Here is a 20,060-nt window from a genome sequence, read left to right as displayed (position 1 = left end):
AAAGTGTGCGCTAAGAACCTCATATTTCTATGTACAGGAGATCTAGCAGTAATACCATTCAGGAGATAGGTATTTGTGTACACACATTTTGTTATATACTTTTGCGCCGCACACAGGGCAGGTATACAGGTACAGGATGCTCATATGTAGTGAGAGTGTTGCAGTAATATTATAACTGGGCCTTAAGGGTAAAATGTTGATAACTACAGGTCCTGGAAACACATCAGAAACTAGAACCTGTAAGTAACTGGTTCCCTGCTAGTGATTAATATGTAAAGGGCAGTCTGGTACCAGGACCCGCGTTATAGGACACATTATCATCAGGCAGGTGCAGTCAGGACTCTTACAAGATCTGCGGCAGTCGTGTGGCGGTATAACACAGTCCCGCTCCTGCCTCAGGCGCCAGCAGTGGAGCCAACCCTGATCCTGGCAGCTTAACCCCTTATATGACACAGTCAGTGGCTTTCACAGCATTTAGGCACTTAAGACCGGAGAGGGAGGCGCGATCATGGTGCCGATGAGTTTCTATGGCAGCCGAGATCTAACAATGGACCCCATGACGGCCATCTTACTGCTCTTATTAGTCCCGGCTGAGGAGAGGTCTATGAGGACACCGGTCAGAGTTATGTCGCCTGCTCTGCAGCTATTAGAAATATCTAGGGCTGATTAGTTTGCTATCTGTAAATCGGATCTAGCCCTGCCCCCCCCAGCAGCACTGGGCTACCACTGGTGTGATCAGGGCTATTGGGCTCCTAGATTGGGCAGAGGAGCTCAGTCTTCAGCAGGAGCTGGCTGAGGAGAGCGGAGCGACTTGCATGGGGCTGCTGCACAAGAAGCAGCTCACAAGGTGGAGATTTATCCGGAGACGTGGTACCTGGGCTGTCATCTGCTTTGCAGGCTGCATAGTCGCTGCCTCCTAGGACCCGAACTTCACCCCTAACAGGCACAGCAGAGCTCGGACAGCTGCAAGTGCCGGAGAGTGGCTGATTAGTGACTGCTGTGTCTCCTGCACTCAGATAAGAGCGGTACAGAGCGGGGGCTCAGTAATGGTGAATACGGGAAGTGTCCACCCCTCACATGCCCTATATGTGACCCCCAGAGGTAAAGTCTTCCCTGTACCCAGCGTCTCCTCCCGCCTTCACTGCTGGCGTGCGCCATTGCTTAGAGGGGATGTCTGAAGATAACAAGTTACATACATAGTAACATAGTTTTTAAGGTTGAAGGAAGACTAAGTCCATCTAGTTCAACCCATAGCCTAACATGTTGATCCAGAGGAAGGCAAAAAAAAACCCTGTGGCAAACACTAAGCTCCACATTGGGGAAAAAAATTCCTTCCCGACTCCATACGACAATCAGACTAGTTCCCTGGATCAACGCCCTATCATGGAATCTAGTTTTTGCAACCTGTAATATTATACTTTTCAAGAAAGGAATCCATGCCCTTCTTAAATTTTATTAGTGAATCACTCATTACAACATCATGAGGCAGAGAGCTCCATAGTCTCACTGCTCTTACAGTAAAGAATCCCCGTCTGTGATTATGATTAAACCTTCTTTCCTCCAGACGTAGAAGATGCCCCCTTGTCCCCGTCTCTGGCCTCAGAGTAAAAAGATCAGTAGAAAGGTCTTTGTACTGTCCCCTCATATACTTGTACATAGTAATAAGATCACCCCTAAGCCTTCGTTTTTCCACAGTAAATAACCCCAAGTGTAATAACCTGTCTTGGTATTGCAGACCCCCCAGTCCTCTAATAACCTTGGTCGCTCTGCACCCGCTCTAGTTCAGCTATGTCTTTCTTATACACCGGAGACCAGAACTGTACACAGTATTCTAAGTGTGGTCGCACTAATGACTTGTATAGAGGTAAAATTATCTTCTCCTCATGAGCATCTATGCCTCTTTTAACGCATCCCATTATTTTATTTGCCTTTGCAGCAGCTGCCTGACACTGGCCACTAAACATGAGCTTGTCGCCCACCAATACACCCAGGTCTTTTTCAGTGACAGATTTATCCAGTGTTTTACAATTAAGCATATAATTATACATTTTATTTCCTCTGCCCAAGTGCATTACCTTACATTTATCCCCATTAAAGCTCATTTGCCATTTATCAGCCCAAGCTTCTAGTTTACATAGATCCTCCTGTAATATAAAATTGTCCTCCTCTGTATTGATTACCCTGCAGAGTTTAGTGTCATCTGCAAATATTGAAATAGTACTCTGTATGCCCCCTACAAGGTCATTAATAAATATGTTAAAAAGAAGGGGGCCCAATACTGACCCCTGTGGTACCCCACTGTTAAATGAGACCTAGTCTGAGTGTTTTCCATTAATAACCACCCTTTGTTTCCTATCACTGAACCAATTCTTAACCCACATACATATATTTTCCCCTATCCCCATTGTTCTCATTTTATGTATCAACCTTTTGTGTGGAACCGTATCAAAAGCTTTTGAAAAGTCCATATACACAACATCCACTGCATTTCCTTGGTCCAGTCCAGAACTTGCCTCCTCATAAAAATTGATCAGATTAGTCTGACAGGAACGGTCCCTTGTAAACCCATGTTGATATTGGGTCATGAGGCTATTCTTCTTCAGATACTCTATTATAGAATCTCTTAGGAAACCCTCCAGGATTTTTCCCACAGTAGAGGTTAAGCTTACCGGCCTATAATTTCCAAGTTCGGTTTCTGTCCCCTTTTTGAATATTGGCACCACATTTGCTATACGCCAGTCCTGTGGTACAGACCCTGTTATTATGGAATCTTTAAAGATTAAAAATAATGGTCTATCTATGACATTACTTAATTCCTGCAGTACTCGCGGGTGTATCCCATCCGGGCCTGGGGATTTGTCAACTTTAGTTATCACTTATCCACAGGCTCAGTGATCACTTACTGATCGTGGGGTCTGACCACTGCGAACCATCGTCTGATCGGGAAGGAACGGAAAGTCAGGGAACAACTGCAGCTCCATTCATTCTCTATGGGGCTCTGGAAAAAGCCGAGCTCAGCACTTGGATGCCACATAAGGAATGAATGGAGCAGATCCTGGAGTAATAACATGTCCTCCTCAGCTTTCTGTCTGTGTAAGTGGCTCAGCCCTCGTCTCCCCTTCTGTTCCCGACTTCTCTTTTGTTCCCTATGGACTTTCTCTCAGTCCTCTGCAGCCATTATGTGTGTAGACAACTTCAAAAAGAAAAAGTAGCAGAACATCAGTCATCTAATAATCCACGATATTCAGGGGGGAAAACAAAACGGTGATGTTCTTACACAGTCGCCTCCTCTTGAGCTGATGAAGATGTCGGTGGCAGCACATTGCGGTTTGTGTTCTCTGCCTGAATATCGCGGATTATGTGACGTCCTGCAGCTTCTCATCATCCATGTTGGGCTGTTGGACGACGTGTGGACGTGCTAACTCTCGCCTGGACACACTGACTGTCTCATCGGGAGCTGCTTCCACTCGCACACTTACTACCCCGGCGCCGCCGCTGCACAGCAATACCATAGCATCCCTTCCCGGTCCCCGTCTCTCCGCCCCGCCTCGTTTTGGCGGAGATCCCGGTCAGGCACGGGGCTTCACTAACCAGTGCACTCTGCACTTCGAACTTTTGGCACATCAGTTTTCCACCGACTGAGCCAAAGTAGCCTTCATCATGTCCCATCTCACGGGGGAGGCGCTGGCTTGGCTAAATCCTCTATGGGAGAGAGGAGATTCCCTGGTGTCCAACCTGCCAGCCTTTCTCACGGCTTTCCGGAAAGTCTTCGACGAACCAGGACGGAAGACCTCATCCGCCTCATCTCTGCTATGCCTCCGTCAAGGAAGTCTCACCGTGGGCCAATATGCCATACGGTTCCGTACCCTTGCTTCGGAGCTTGCCTGGGATAACGACGCCCTGGTGTCCGTCTTCTGGGAGAGTCTGTCCGGCCGTATTAAAGATGAACTCGCCGGTCGGGACATTCCTACCACTCTCGACGACTTAATAACACTCGCCACCCGGATTGACATCCGGTTCCAGGAGCGCACCAAAGAGGTCACCCGTGAGAGGAGGTTTCCACGCCTTGCCCCTACCTTTCAGAAACCCGTCACTTCCTCCGTTCCTCCTCAGGCGCACTCACCCGAGCCTATGCAGGTCGACCAGACCAAGATGGTCAAAACCCGTCAAGAATTACGCCGTGCCGAGGGGAGCTGCTTCTACTGTGGCAGTAAGGAGCACCGGATCCGTTCCTGCCCGGAGAGGTCGGGAAACACCTGTGTCTAGGATCGCTCAGAGAGGTCGTCCTAGACAAGAGTAAACCCTCTCCATCTCTGATGCTGTCGGTCTCTATCATCTGCGGGGAGAACAGTTTCTGTGAACTAGCTCAACTTGACTCTGGAGCTGCCGGAAATCTCATTTCTCTATCCCTGGTAGAGAAATACCACATTCCCACCAAACCCCTGGCTGTACCCTTATCTGTCGCCTCCGTGGATGGGGGTCTCTTACCGCATCCCATTCAACTCATCACCGAATCCATAACTCTGCAGGTGGGAATGCTGCACTCTGAGAGCATCTTCTTCCATGTTCTGCCTGGACTCTCTCACGCCCTCTTGCTAGGCCTACCTTGGCTCCAGAAACATGCACCCATGCTTGATTGGCAGACCGGAGAAGTCCTTCGCTGGGGAGAGGACTGCCATAAGATTTGTTTAGTTCCCGTTCTTCCTGCCTGTCCTTCTCCTACCCCAGCCAATCTACCCGGCCTACAGGTTCCCTATTGGTCTTATGCGGATGTCTTTAATAAAAGAGAAGCAGAGACATTACCCCCTCATAGACCATACGATTGCCCAATCGACCTGATACCTGGCGCTACTCCTCCCCGTGGGCGTTTTTACCCTTTGTCCGCTGCTGAGACCCGGTCCATGTCTGAATATATTGAGGAGAATCTGGCCCGGGGATTTATCCGGAAATCTACCTCCCCGGCGGGAGCAGGCTTCTTCTTCGTCAAAAAGAAAGACGGCTCACTCCGTCTAGACATTAGAAACGTATCGTCACATTTAATGTCGGAGGTGTAGATCACTTTAAGAGAATTTCCGTCCCGTCCTGTAATGAGCCATGTGAACTCCTTGTCTGATCAGGATAACAGAGGGGTGGAATGTATTTGTACACATGACAGATTAGTTGTTGGCTTCTCGGGTTTGGGCTTTGGACGCTGTAGGCCTCGTCTTTACAATGTACTGCCTCCTCTCTGTTTACAGCCTGGGAAGACACATGATAAGTTCAGGTAATATGATCTGTAGGAAAAAAATGGGTGAAGCCAGACTGCGGGACTAAGTTTAGATCAAGTGCGTCAGTAACCTTTATCTCACCAAACAGGTCACAGTCGTTCACATTCATTTCAGATCTCACATGTACAAATACACATGAATGAGCACGGTCATGCACTGTGGACTTGTGGCCTGAGGCCACGGCCCCACTATCAGTAATCAGTCAGTATTTTTTCTCAGGAGTGGGAGCCAAAACCAGGAGTGGGTGATAAATGCAGAATTGGTGACTTGTTTCTATTAGACCGTTTCTCTGATTGTTCCTCACCTGGTTTTGGCTCCCACTCCTGAGAAAAAATACTGACCGAATACTGATAGATAGTGTGGCCAATCATCAGCGTCAGGCCACAGCCCCACTAACAAGTCCACCGGTGCTCATATAAATCCTTTTCAAAAGGGCCGATACAAAGTGTACCAAGATGGTTGCTTATTGTCGGCAGCACGTCCTGTTTACATGGGCAGATGAGATGACTATAAACAATCCAATCAGGCGATGGATGAGTCTTTTTCTAAATAATACATTGTTCCTGGTTAATAATATTTTTTTAGGACTTGGACCTCCTAAAATTAGGACTTTAAAAATCCTAAATATTTTCACCGTGATAGTGATGCTCATAGTCAGTCTCCTCTCATATGCCACAGCAATTCCAACAGTAAAGCGTTGTACCATACACAAGAGTACTTCAGCCGAGTGTCTCTGTGTTCTCTATAAGAGAACCGCAGTCCTACATCTTTGGTGATAAGCTATCTCCAGGGAAACAGAAGGATCAATAGTTCAAAATCGGACATGTCGGACACTTTAGAGGTATTCTCATCTCCAAAATCCTATCCCAATATGTAGTAGGTGTAATAATATTAGCAAATACCTACAATTATAAATGTAGGATAGTTCTTCTGACTAGCTATGTCACTTACCCCATGTGCAGGGCATTGCAGTAGCTTAGGTATTCATTGTTACGACCACTAAGCGTAACTATGTGTGGTCGTAACCATGGATGCCTAAGCTACTGCAATGCCTTGCACATGGGGTAAGCAACATTGCTAATCAGAAGGACTATACTACATTTCTAATTGGAGGTATTTGCTAATATTATTATTACACCTACTACATATTGGGATAGGATCTTGGAGATAGGAATACCCCTTTAACTTCCCCAACAATCAGTTGTCTGGGCCCCCATACACATTTGAGTTTCAGCTGAATCTGTCAATATCGGTGGGATAGGTCAACATTAGTCTAATATGTATGGTGGGCCTTCAGTTAGATATTTTGGTTCTAATACAGCTAAATATACCAGTAGAGTTTATACAATGGGCTCTGTGCTGCTTTATAATGGTCACCCCAGAGTTTGAAGCCCCCATAGATCCCAGTATACCACACAATAGAACATTTGCTGCATTTTACAACAGTTTGGCTTTTGTAGATCCTTATTTCCATAAAGAATGGATGCAGCCAAATATCCCAGAATACTAAGAATTATTTAGGAATGGTTCCTTGAATAGTCAGGTATTTTCTTTTTTTCCTCGATGTCCTGGAAAGAGGTGAAGGCTCAGCAGGAGAAGCTCCGAGATGATCATTCCATCATAATGTGTCATTGTCGAGTCTTCAGATGTGGTCCTCTCCCCGCGTGGGGTTTTCCTTTTAGGAGGAAGCTTTATATTTACCACGTCAGTGTTATGCATTGTTACTTATTTTTATGTTATGTGAATGTTTTATACACGAGAACATTGACCACTGAGCCTTTATTATAGAATTCTCGGTAAAGCTACTAAATATAGCCTAATGATTGTTATAGCAGAAGATGGAGTCCCTCAAGTTTAAAGGCCCCATCTATGCTATATAAGTCTGACAGTTATTTTAGGTAAAAAAACAGCAAGCTGAAATGTTCCTTCTTGTATCAATAGCGTGTCCTTGCTAAAAAGATAACGTGATTCTCCCTGGCCAGATGTTTCTTCTTGTAGTAATAATGTGTTCTTGCAGAAAGATGAAATGACCTTGCTAACTAGATAAGTCTAATTAAATATTTTAAAGCATACAGAAACTAGTTTTTTTCACTTGTTCAGCTAAACTGTATAATCGAACCATATATGGCAAATCCGTTTCCTGCCTTTAGGGTGTATATTAGCCCTGTGTTTTGTAATAAAGTTTTTAGAGTATGTTTAGACACAAACATCCTGTCCTGTGTCTTCATTCTCTCCGAGCTCGTAATCCAAAGGATAGAAGACCCAAAATTCAGTGACGACAGCTGGCGCCTCGAACAGGGACCTTGAGTTAATCTACCCAAGGGTGCTCGACCGGTTCGAGACGTGGGACGAGTGAAGCTCTCTGTTGGTGATATATACAGCGCTGAGGTAAGAATAACTGTTATATTCTACCTAATTATATCACTGCATAGAAGAGACTCCCTCACCCCCGAGCGGTCGGCTCCCCAGGTAATTCAACAGATTGTTGTCTGGCTCAGGTCCCTTTGAACCAGTAGAATCCCTCAGATAAATTGACAGTCCTGCCTTCTATCCTTTGGAGAATTTAATGAAAGTATGGATCCGATGATTGTGTTGTGGATGTGTCCCGGGATTGATGTTTTTGGTCTGTTTTTCTGGTTGGCGTATAAGTCCTAGAGAGGCTAGTAGTGGAATGGTTCAGAAACCTTTGTGGCTTATTGTCTAAGTGACTGAGGAGTCTCTTCTAGGTGAGGAGAACCGAAAAAAATGGGGAACCAAAATGCCAAGGAAGGCATTATAGCCAAAGACTTAGTGGTACGCAGAGAAGGGAAACAGGCACTGATTGGAATTGACAAAATATTGTGTAAAGCGGGAATGAATGAGAATGGAGAGATGAATGGAGAGAAATGGAAATCCTTCTTTAACTCCTATCATGGATGGTTGAAAGATAAGGGTCTGTTGAAGACAGTAGATGTATGGATGAATGCATGCGCTTATTTTGAAGGAAAGATTGAAGAATTAGGAGACGGACGTTACAGACTGACAAAAACTGGAATGACAGATTTTCCTCCCTGTCCGCTCCCGACGTCACCCCCACCCCAGTACCAGAATTCCCAGGAACCTAAATGTTGGGTTTGCCCCAGATGTGGACAACAGAACCCCTTGACAGTAGACATCTGTGTGGCATGTGGAGGACCGAGACCCCACCCAGCTAGTCTATTCCCAATGAGGACGGTAGTTGTGCCAGGAGCACCAGCAGCAGCAGCAGCAGGGGGGGATGCAGTGGTTCCAGGTCAGGAAGCTCGTACAATGTTAATGTATAGACCATGGAGTCCTTCAGAGCAGTTGGCACTGATCTCCCAGCTGCCAGATCCGTCCCAGTCCCCTATGGGTTTTGCTAGAATGATCACCACCATACAGGATACGTATCATGCCACTAGAATAGATCTGCAGGGGGTAATTAAGGGAAAATTGGCAGATAAAGCCCGCTATGATAGGTTGATAGATGAGACAAAAAAACAGTATGCCAATAGGACCGGACCCGTAGATGCAGAATCTAATGATGCAGCAGCTGCAGTCCTATTCGCAGCAGCGTTGGTAAAAGCATGTCAAGACAGGCAAGCAGAAAAGCAAGTTACACTAGAAGATAGAGTGCAGGGAAAGGAGGAAGATCCTAAGGATTATTTCTATGCACTAAAGAAAACCTGGTCAGAAATGGGGTTCAACCCCGGGAATAAGACTAGTGAGAGGGTATTAGCAAGTGCTTTCATGAATGGACTAAAGAAAGAGATTGCAGAGAAGGTAAAAGCAAGTAGACCGGACTGGAGATCAGTGAAGGCAGAAGATTTAGCTAGAATAGCTCAGGGGGCACAGCATGACATAGCGCAGGCAAAAAGAGCTGCCAGAATACATATAGTAGAGACGACCCCCAGAAACAACAGAGGCAGAGGACAGACTGAAGGAGAAGGACAGAGACTATGTTACGGATGTAAAAAGCCAGGACATTTTAGAAAGAACTGTAGGACCAACCCGTATCCAAATGCTCAGAGTACGGGTCCTCCAGCCGACCAAACAACGCCCCCATAGGATGAGGGAAGCTTGCACATGAACCCCCTCATCTCCTTACCCCCAACTCCCAGTTGTATAGTGCAGGTGAACCTACCAGGGGGACATGAAATCGATTTCCAAGTAGATACGGGGGCCGACAATTCAGTAATTACGCAAGGTGATTGGCCATATACTGACACTGATTTTTCACATCATGTCATTGCCACCCCCTTCAATTCCCCGTCTGTCCTGCTTCCTGTCACTAAAAGAATTCCCCTGCAAATTCAAGGAGCTACTGTACATAGCCAGCTCATGGTATCGCCCCGAGGCCAATGTAACCTTTTGGGAAATGATGTGTTGTCCCAATTACAAGCACATATTGAGTATCATCCCGATGGCACTGTCACCATGACCCCAGGTTTAAAACCAAGTACCCTTTGCAAAATTATGTCACTAGATATTGCCAGCATAGAAGAGACAAATGAGTTTCCCCCGATATTGGAGCAGGCTGTACCACATGATTTTTGGGCCTCAGGCAAAACAGATGTTGGTAGGTTAAGAGTTCAACCAGTAATGGTGAAATTAAAACCAGGAGCCATCTTGCCTCAACAGAAGCAGTATCCCCTTAGCTCGGCTCAGGAGAATGCCATAGCCCAGCAGGTCCAAAAATTACTACAGAGAGGAGTCCTAGGCAAAACCCAGTCCCCTTGCAACACTCCCCTGTTCCCAGTAAAGAAAAAGAGCGTGCCAGGACAACCAGCCGCATATAGAATGGTCCATGACCTCCGGTTGGTTAACAAAGCCACAGAACTTCTAACACCAGTTGTGCCCAACCCGCATACTCTTCTGTCACAGATACCTTCTAATTCTCTTTGCTTTTCAGTGGTTTATTTGGCAAATGCATTTTTCAGTGTACCATTACATCCTGACTGCCAGTACCTGTTTGCTTTCACATTCCAGGGTAGTCAATATACATGGACAGTGTTGCCACAGGGTGCCCAGAATTCACCCACAATGTACACTGCAAGCCTGCAGGAAATACTGGAGGGATGGTCTGAACCACATATCGTTGTTCTGCAATATGTCGATGACCTGCTCATTTGTGCCCCCTCCAGGAAACAATGTCATAGTGCAACTATATCGCTTATGTTGTTTCTCTATCACGCTGGCTGCAAGGCATCGAAAGATAAGCTTCAGTTTTGTAAATCTTCAGTCACCTTTTTGGGACATTGCATTACACCAGGAGCTCGTCATTTAACAAATGCACGCAAACAAGCAGTACAGGCATTCACCGTCCCCATTAATGTTGCAGCCCTCAGAACTTTTCTTGGACTTGTTTCCTATTGCAGACAGTGGATTCATGCCATCTCTGTTTTAATGCAGCCCCTCTATGACTGTCTTACCCCAACACCTTTTGTACTAACATCAGAGGCAATAGACTGTTTTTATTCTCTCAAGAACCGTATTTTGGCCGCTCCAGCTTTGGGTACCCCTAATTATGAGCTCCCATTTACTCTGTACCTTCATGAACAAGCTGGACATGCAGCAGGAGTTTTAACTCAAACACACGGTGATAATCAGAGACCTGTTGCCTACTTTCGTGGCAGATTGGATGCGGTAGCCAGAGGTGCACCATCCTGTGTACGTGCTCTGCATGCTGTTGGACTATTACTCCATAAATCCGCAGACATTGTTCTTGACCACCCACTCACCGTTCTAACACCTCATGATGTCTACACTATATTGAATCAAGTGCAACCCGCTCACCTCTCAGCAGCACGTCATCTCAGGTTACAATGTGCACTGTTAATGCCTCCCAATGTTTCTTTACAGAGGTGTACTACCCTGAATCCAGCAACTTTGTTACCTCTCTCGGATCTAAAGGAGGAGTCAGGTACTGTGCTTTTTAAGGAAGATCCAAGAGAGGAAGTTCCTCATGACTGTGTACAAATGATGGCACAAGAAACGGCAGGTTTACCTACTGGATTTGAACATGAATTACAAAATGCAGATTTTGAATTTTTTGTAGATGGATCCCGTCATCAGGACGATTCAGGTACCTTCCATACTGGATATGCAGTTGTCTCCCTCAATGCAGTAATCAAGGCAGAACCAATGCTCCCACACCAGTCGGCTCAAGAAGCTGAACTTAGGGCCCTAACCGAGGCCTGTAAACTAGCGGAAGGTAGTATTGTTAACATTTACACAGATTCTAGGTACGCATTCGGTATATCGCATGATTTTGGTCCAATATGGAAGTCAAGAGGTTTCCTGACGGCAGCAGGACACCCCATTAAGAATGCTGATGCGGTCCAGCAGTTAATTGATGCGCTACAACTACCTAAACAAGTAGCTGTCATAAAGGTAAGAGCACATACCAGACGCACCGACCAGGTAAGCAGAGGAAATGCGATGGCAGATGCAGCGGCAAAAACAGCAGCCTGTAAGCCGCAACAAGGGTCAACAGTACGTCAGTTAAGTGCCCCTAAAAACCCCTTTGTGTCGGAGGACATCTTATCCCAAATGCAGGCTCAGGCTCAAAAGGAGGAGGTTGATAAGTGGTTAAAGGAAGGTGCATGCCTGAATGAAGCAAATGGGGTATGGGGGAAAGGGACACGACGATGACTTCCAAGGGCACTGTACCCAGCAGCTGCCCAGATACTACATGGGCCGACACACCAATCTAAAACGGGTGTGATGAGTGTGATGCAGAAACATTGGGTGGCACCAGGATTCTCCACCTGTATTGAAAACCTGGTACAAGGGTGCATGATATGTGCTACATATAATCAGGGTAGAGTAGTTAAAACACCACCCAAACACACCCCCCGGCCCCTCTATCCATTCGAGAGACTGCAAATTGATTATATTCAGCTGCCAAAGTCAGGATCATGGGAATATGTGTTGGTTTGTATTGATTTGTTCTCAGGATGGCCAGAGGCTTTCCCGATTGCCAAAGCCACGGCTGCGGCAACCGCAAAGAAACTGCTTGCGGAGGTGGTCTGCAGGTATGGGGTACCAGAGGTAATTGAGAGTGACAGAGGTACACACTTCACAGGTGAAATAATGAATGAAGTCATGTCAGCTCTAGGAATTCAACAAGCATTCCATACCCCATATCACCCACAAAGTAGTGGTAAAGTGGAAAGACTGAATGGGACATTGAAATTAAAAATTCAGAAAGCCATGGCTGAGACAGGAAAACCATGGCCGGACTGTTTACCACTTGCTCTGTTTTCAGTAAGATACACGCCTAATAGAAAGACTGGACTCTCTCCATATGAGATATTGTTTGGCAACGTACCCAGCCTAGGGTGTTTCTATCCGCAAGCATTAGAAATGAACAACCATGTGCTAAGTTCCTATGTGAGGACTTTACACAAAAAGATTAAGCAAGTACATGATAATGTCTTCAGTTCTCTTCCAGATCCAGATCAAGACTCTAGCAGCCATACGCTGCAACCTGGAGACTGGGTGGTTATAAAAAGACACGTGAGGAAAAGCCTAGATCCACGGTTTGATGGACCCTTTCAAGTTCTGCTGACCACAAGCACAGCCGTTAAGTTAGAGGGAAAAGAGACCTGGATCCACGCGTCCCATTGCAAAAAGATACTAGGAGAACCAGCGGACAAAGACTGATGACATTGTTTATACTTACCTGCATCCTTGCGACCACAGGTGCATGGACTAGGTTAGGCACCATGGATGGAGACGACAATAGATTCATTAGACACCATCTTGCTCTAATCGATGGACTAAAGGAGCAAAACCAGACCATTGCTAATTGTTGGATATGTACACATGCCCCTGTGACGTCCACTAGCATACCCTTTCTCGCTGTCCCAGTCTCATGGGAAGAGATAAACTTTTGAGTGAACTGTTCAGATACTTTGGCCAATAATTCCACACAGAGATTTTCCTTTCTAAATCCCGCAAATTGGTTTAAAGGTATTGGTGGGTGGTTGGCTGGTATAGTACAAGCTATTTTACAGGTTTTGCTAATGTGTCTTGCGGTTTATTTGGTTTTTAAGCTTTTTTTAATGTGTATTCAGCGTTGTACTAAAAGAAAACATAGAAATTCGTATTGATAAATGAAGGAACAAAAGGATGGAATGTTATAGCAGAAGATGGAGTCCCTCAAGTTTAAAGGCCCCATCTATGCTATATAAGTCTGACAGTTATTTTAGGTAAAAAAACAGCAAGCTGAAATGTTCCTTCTTGTATCAATAGCGTGTCCTTGCTAAAAAGATAACGTGATTCTCCCTGGCCAGATGTTTCTTCTTGTAGCAATAATGTGTTCTTGCAGAAAGATGAAATGACCTTGCTAACTAGATAAGTCTAATTAAATATTTTAAAGCATACAGAAACTAGTTTTTTTCGCTTGTTCAGCTAAACTGTATAATCGAATCATATATGGCAAATCCGTTTCCTGCCTTTAGGGTGTATATTAGCCCTGTGTTTTGTAATAAAGTTTTTAGAGTATGTTTAGACACAAACATCCTGTCCTGTGTCTTCATTCTCTCCGAGCTCGTAATCCAAAGGATAGAAGACCCAAAATTCAGTGACATGATAATATACAATCACGTTTGTTGTACTTGCGGAATTTTATTCTAGTGGTTTCCTGCTTCCTGACTAATTGTGATTTAGATTAAATACTATCTGACCACGGTCACTTGTGAGGTCCGAGTACTATCTACGTCTTATACGAGTGTTGATCATGTTAAGGAATATATCAGCTAGAAATTTCTGTAATTATTAAAACCAGACATTTATATTCTTTTTTATCAATAGGTTTTTAATTTCTGATTGTCAAGATTTTTCTAATTGTATTCTCTCTAAATGATCAGGCGGCAATATTACCTGAGCTGATAAGCCTTACAGTGGATATATGGACCACTTTAGACTGTGGATGTTCACTGGGTTATAGGCATGCTCTCTGACCTGTGCAGAGGTCATTGTGCAGAGAGGGGGGAGAAGGTCAGCTGAGACCATCGCCTTTTGTGAATGGTGGATCCTGTATTATCTATATGACAAGATGTTACCTTTTATTTTAATCCTGTCTGTGATGATAATAAGATGGCTGCTGAGAATCTCTACAGAACAGGCAGGGTAAGCCAATGCTGAGACTTAATATGCATTTACACTGAAAGATTATAAACGAGAGCTGCTGAGAAGTGGAGTGTAAATAGGCTATAGGGTAAAACGAGAAAAAGACGGATTTTGGTAAGACCTTACCTGTAAAATCCTTTTCAGCGAAGGAAGGAAGGGAGACACAGATCCATTACTAGTGGGGGTAGGCGGAGCCCCACAGGATAGTTCACCTCAGATTTAGAAAAAGTGACAACCGGCCCCTCCAACTTAGGCTCCTCCTACTCCCATGTTCTCCAGTCCGTACACAAGCTAAGGAAGAGCAGACAACACCAGGGGAACAACACAACCCCTTCTGAAAATTCATAAATGTGAGAGAACAGGTTATGTATATAACAGCATGAAAACACACAGTCCCAGGCACTACTTACTGGACCTGACAACTGCGATGAGCTGGCAATGCTGGAACAGAGCCCTAGTGCGCCAACCCCAGACCAGATGACCGCCATCAGGAGGGAGTCGCGCCGCATCTAGAAAAACCATAATACACTTCTGCCATGGGAGGGTGCTGTGTCTCCCTTCCTTCCTTCGCTGAAAAGGATTTTACAGGTAAGGTCTTACCAAAATCCGTCTTTCAGCAGCAGAAGGGAAGGAAGGGAGACACAGATCCATTACTAGTGGGAAGTCCCAAAGCAGTCCAAAACTCAAGGGTGGGAAACAGTGGCAGGATCGCCAACACCCCAACAACTTAGGCAAGTGCGCAACAAGCGCCGAACAAAAAATAAAGAGATAACCTAAACCACTGCCGCCTGCAGGACCCTGCGTCCCAAGGCCGCATTGGCGGAAGCACTCACGTTCACTTTATAAAATTTAGTAAAAGTGTGAACGGAGCACCAGGTAGCCGCCCGGCAGAGCTGCGCTGCCGAAGCCCCCTGACGAAAAGCCCACGACGAACCAACAGCTCTCGTGGAATGAGCTTGAACCTTAACCGGACAAGGCTCGCCCTTGAGCCGGTACGCCTCCAGGATAGCCGAACATATCCACCGAGCTATAGTGTCCTTGGAAGCCCGCTGACCACGGCGACGACCAGCAGGAATCACAAACAGAGAATCCGATTTTCGAAACCCTTGCGTGATTGAAAGATAGAACTTCAATGCCCGCACCAAATCAAACGAGTGCAAGGCCCGCTCCTTCAGACTCTTTGGTTTCGGACAGAGGGAAGGCAACAGGATGTCCTGATTGAGGTGGAAAACGCGACACCACTTTAGGTAAAAAATCTCCACGGGTACGAAGCGCCACACGATCCGGGTGGAATTCCAAAAAAGGGGGCGAGCAAGACAGTGCCGCCAACTCCGAAACCCTTCTTAAAGAGGTGACCGCCACCAGGAAGGCCACCTTCCAAGAAAGCAAGTAAAGCGTAGCTGAATCCATAGGCTCAAACGGCCCATGCTGAAGAGCCTCCAAAACTAAATTGAGCCGCCAAGGAGCCACAACCGCCCTCCGAGGCGGAAACTTATGTGCAACCCCGCGAAAAAATGAACGCACATCCCTGCGTGAGGCAATAGCCTTCCGAAAAAGCCCGGATAGTGCAGAGACCTGACCCCGCAAGGTACTAACTGCTAGACCCTTGACCAGACCACATTGCAGAAAGGCCAAGAAGTTGGGAATGGAAAAAACCCTCGGGTTCCTTGACGATCCAGAACACCATGAATAGAAGGCCTCCCAAGTTCTGTGATAAATACTAGTCGTAGCTGGACCTCTGGCCGCCCGCAAGGTGGCAATGACCTCGGACGAAAACCCACGACGGGTCAAGATTTCGGTCTCAAGAGCCACGCCGTCAAACGAAGTGACTTCAGGTCCGGATGACGAATGGGCCCTTGAGTTAACAGGTCCGGGCGAAGAGGCAGTGGAAACGGAGGCGCTGCCAGAAGAGACACCAGCGTTGAATACCACACCCTCCGCGGCCAATCCGGCGCCACCAAAATCGCCGATACTCGTTCGAGATTGATCCGCCTGATCACCAGAGGAAGTAAGGATACCGGCGGAAACACATAGATCAGCTCGAACTGGTCCCACGGGGCCACTAGAGCATCTACCGCCACAGCCTCCGGGTCCCTGTACCTGGACATGATTGTCGGAATCTTGGCGTTCAGCCTGGATGCCATCAAGTCCACTTGGGGAGTCCCCCAACGGGAGCACAGCAGAGTAAAAACCTCCGGATGAAGACTCTATTCTCCGGGATCTACCCGCTCGCGACTGAGGAAGTCCGCCGAGATATTCAGCACACCCGGGATGTGAAACGCGGAGATGACTGGAACCCTGAACTCGGCCCAAAGCAGGATCCGAGAGACCTCCATCATGAGTCTGGAACTCCTCGTCCCGCCCTGATGGTTGATATACGCGACAGCTGTCGCATTGTCCGTCTGAATCCGGACCGGCAGACCGCTCAAAGGGACCGTCCAATGTCGGAGGCAGAGAAATATTGCTCTCAACTCCAGAATGTTGATTGGCAGAGACGACTCCTCTGACGACCAGACCCCCTGAACCCAGAGGTCGTTCCAAACCCCCCCCCCAGCCAGTCAGGCTGGCATCGGTGGTAATCACCGACCACCGTGGGAGAAGAAGGGATTTCCCCAGGGATAGAGCCTCCAGACGTAACCACCATCCAAGAGACTCTCGCACCCTGCGGGAGATGACGACACAGCGATCCAGCGAAGTCGGCGATTGGTCCCAACGGGTCAGAATAAGATCTTGGAGATCCCGGGAATGAAATTGTGCAAACGGCACCGCTTCCATTGCTGCCACCATCAGACCCAGAAGGCGCATGCACTTCCGAAGGGACATCGCCCTCACCGACCTATAGCCTGGACGTGGTGACGAAGGTTCGCTTGTTTGTCCGGAGGGCGGGACACCACTGCCCGTACGGTGTCGAAATGCATCCCCAAGAACAGGATTGACTGCGATGGCTCCAATGACGACTTCTTCCAATTGACCAGCCACCCGAAGTCTTCCAGGTGCTGAAGGGAGAGATCGCGAGCTGTCACTGCCTCCTCCGCTGTGGGCGCCACAATTAACAGGTCGTCCAGGTAGGGGAGAATCGGAACTCCTTGCTTTCGAAGGAGCGCCATGAGCGGCGCCAGAACCTTTGTAAAAACCCTGGGCGCCGAGACCAACCCGAAAGGTAGGGCCACAAATTGGTAATGGGCCTGCCCTACGGCGAAACGCAGGAAGCACTGGTGAGCCCTGCCAACATGAACATGAAAATAGGCGTCGCGGATGTCGATCGACACCAAAAAATCGTACTGCGACAAGGCCGCCACGACGGAGCGAAGAGACTCCATACGGAATTTCCGGATTCGGACATGAAGATTCAAATCCTTGAGGTCCAGAATGGGATGAAACTTGTCCTCCTTTTTGGGGACCACAAAAAGGTTAGAGTAAAAACCCCCTTCCCCGGTCCTCCGGCGGAAACGGAACCACTACACCCTGCTGCAGAAGAGAGTTGACCTCCCGCAGCAGAGCAGCAGCCAGCTTGGGCACGGACGGGATGCGAGACTGACGAAACCTGTCCGGGGGTAGAGAGTGAAACTATGAAATAGCCCGCTGACACAACCCGTGTCACCCAGGCGTCCGATTCGTGGGACGCCCAAACCGACCCGAATTGTAGCAGCCGACCTCCCACCCGAGAGCCCTCGAGAGGGATCCTGGCGTCAGTCCGCCTTAGCGGGCTTTTTGTCAGCCTCCCTTTTGTCCCGACGGAAATGCTGTTTCCAGGGAGTACGGGATTTCTGGGTGGACTTCTTACCGGAAGACGAGGGACGACCCAATCTCCAAGAGGGCTGATCGAATCGTCCCCTGGGTCGAAAGGACCGACGACCACTACCGGCACTTGACCTGTCAGACGTAGAGGCCGCTGCTTTCCGCTGTGGCAAAGCCACATCCTTGGCCTTAGCAATCAGCTCCGTGAGGTCCGAACCAAAAAGCAGACCGCCCTTGTACGCCAGAGTAAGCAAACCTTGTTTGGATACTGCGTCTCCAGTCCACTGTTTGAGCCACAGTGCTCTACTGACTGTGACGGCCGAGGCTTGAGCCCTGAACAGAAACAAAGTAGTATCCAGCACTGCGTCTCTGCTATATCGGGCCACCTCTTCCAACAGCTGGAAGAGCCTTTCCACGTCAGACAGCGGAGTCCCATCTTGCCATGCTGACTGCAGCTGATCCAACAATCTCAGGGAAGCCTCACCAGTATAATGTTAGGTGTCAGGCATGTGCTGGGCATGAAATTGGGTCAGAATCATCTGTGGATTCTGTGGTCTCCCATTCTGGTCCAGCCAGGGCAGACACTGCTCAGCATCACCATCTGGCCCAATGCCTAACTAGTGCACTAGATGTACAGGCTGTCCCCACATGGCCCCCAAGGCCGCTCGGAATCCATGACCCACGGCCTCGTAGATGGACTTCGCCGCTAACTCCGTCCTTCTGTCCAGCGGATCCTGTAGACTCGCCTTCCCTTTAACCGGAAGCAAAGAAGATTTGCTCAGCTGAGACAATGGCACGTCCACTTCAGGAGAGGGGACCCAATAAGCGATCGTCTCTGTGGAGCAGGGATACAGGGCATCAAAAAACCGCATCCCTTGGAAGCGCTTATCCGGACACAGGCATTCTCTCTCCACCGCCTCGTTAAGTTCATCGTGCGCTGGCAGTGTCGAACGAGCCCGACGCGACTCCTGATACAGCCGGGCCGACTTGCCCGGCCTCGTCACCTCTTCAGACAGCTATAACACTTCCCGCATGGCTCCAATAAGAGCATCCACGTGGCCTGAAAGCGAAGCCGAGCGACCCTGACGATCCTCTTCATCAGAATCGGAGATCTCACCAGCAGAGCTTGTCGGTGAATCCGAAGCCTTTGATGCGCTGCGCGGAGGAGACAGCGCCACCACAGGCCTGTGGCGCTTCTTGCCCCGCGCCGGTTGGGACTTAGCTGATACCCAGTGACCCAGGAGGTCAGACAGACTGTCAATGGAGCGAGTGAGCGCTTTAACATCACTGAGGCCCCTGACCAGAGACGAACCTGACGCCGTCAACCCCGGCATATCAGATACGCGTGACCGATCCTGAAGCGGGCCGGGAGAGAGGTCCGCGCCGCCTGGACCCTGATCCGACATGCCCCCTACTCAGTAGCGAGCGTCGCGGAAAGAGCAGTAATAACCCCTTACAAGAGCACAGTAACCGGGGAAGTGAGATCCTGCTATCACAGCCTGTTCCCACAAAACAATTTACCAAGCACTGAAGGGTTAAAGATTCTCCTTAGAGGGAGAAAAGCTACCCCAGCATTGCAGAAAAAAGGTTTTCTGATGATGGCCAGAAGGGGTTAATGCTGCTGAACACGCAATGCACCTTGCCTTAAAAGGACTAAGGTGTGCATGCAGCAGAGAAGACAGCAGCGTTCTGTGCATAGAGATGAGACAAACAGATGACTCACCAGCTTCCTGGAGCCTGTGTGTGAGAGCGGAGAGCAGGGGGGAGGGAGAGGACAGCGCTGAGCTACGTGAGGCAATGGCCGTTTGCAGAGCCGAAGAGAAGGAAGGCAGGAGGGGGGCGGGGACTGCCCAGCGCGCGCTTTCCAGGCGCTTCCTGTCTGCACAGACGATGGCAGGCAGCCAAGAACATAAGCCACGC

This window comes from Phyllobates terribilis, unplaced genomic scaffold, assembly GCF_046119375.1.
Source record: "Phyllobates terribilis strain yellow unplaced genomic scaffold, ASM4611937v1 Scaffold_334__1_contigs__length_2070977, whole genome shotgun sequence".
In the NCBI taxonomy this organism is placed as follows: Eukaryota; Metazoa; Chordata; class Amphibia; order Anura; family Dendrobatidae; genus Phyllobates; species Phyllobates terribilis.
The sequence above is the reverse complement of the archived record's forward strand: the minus strand, read 5'-3'. Positions refer to the sequence as shown.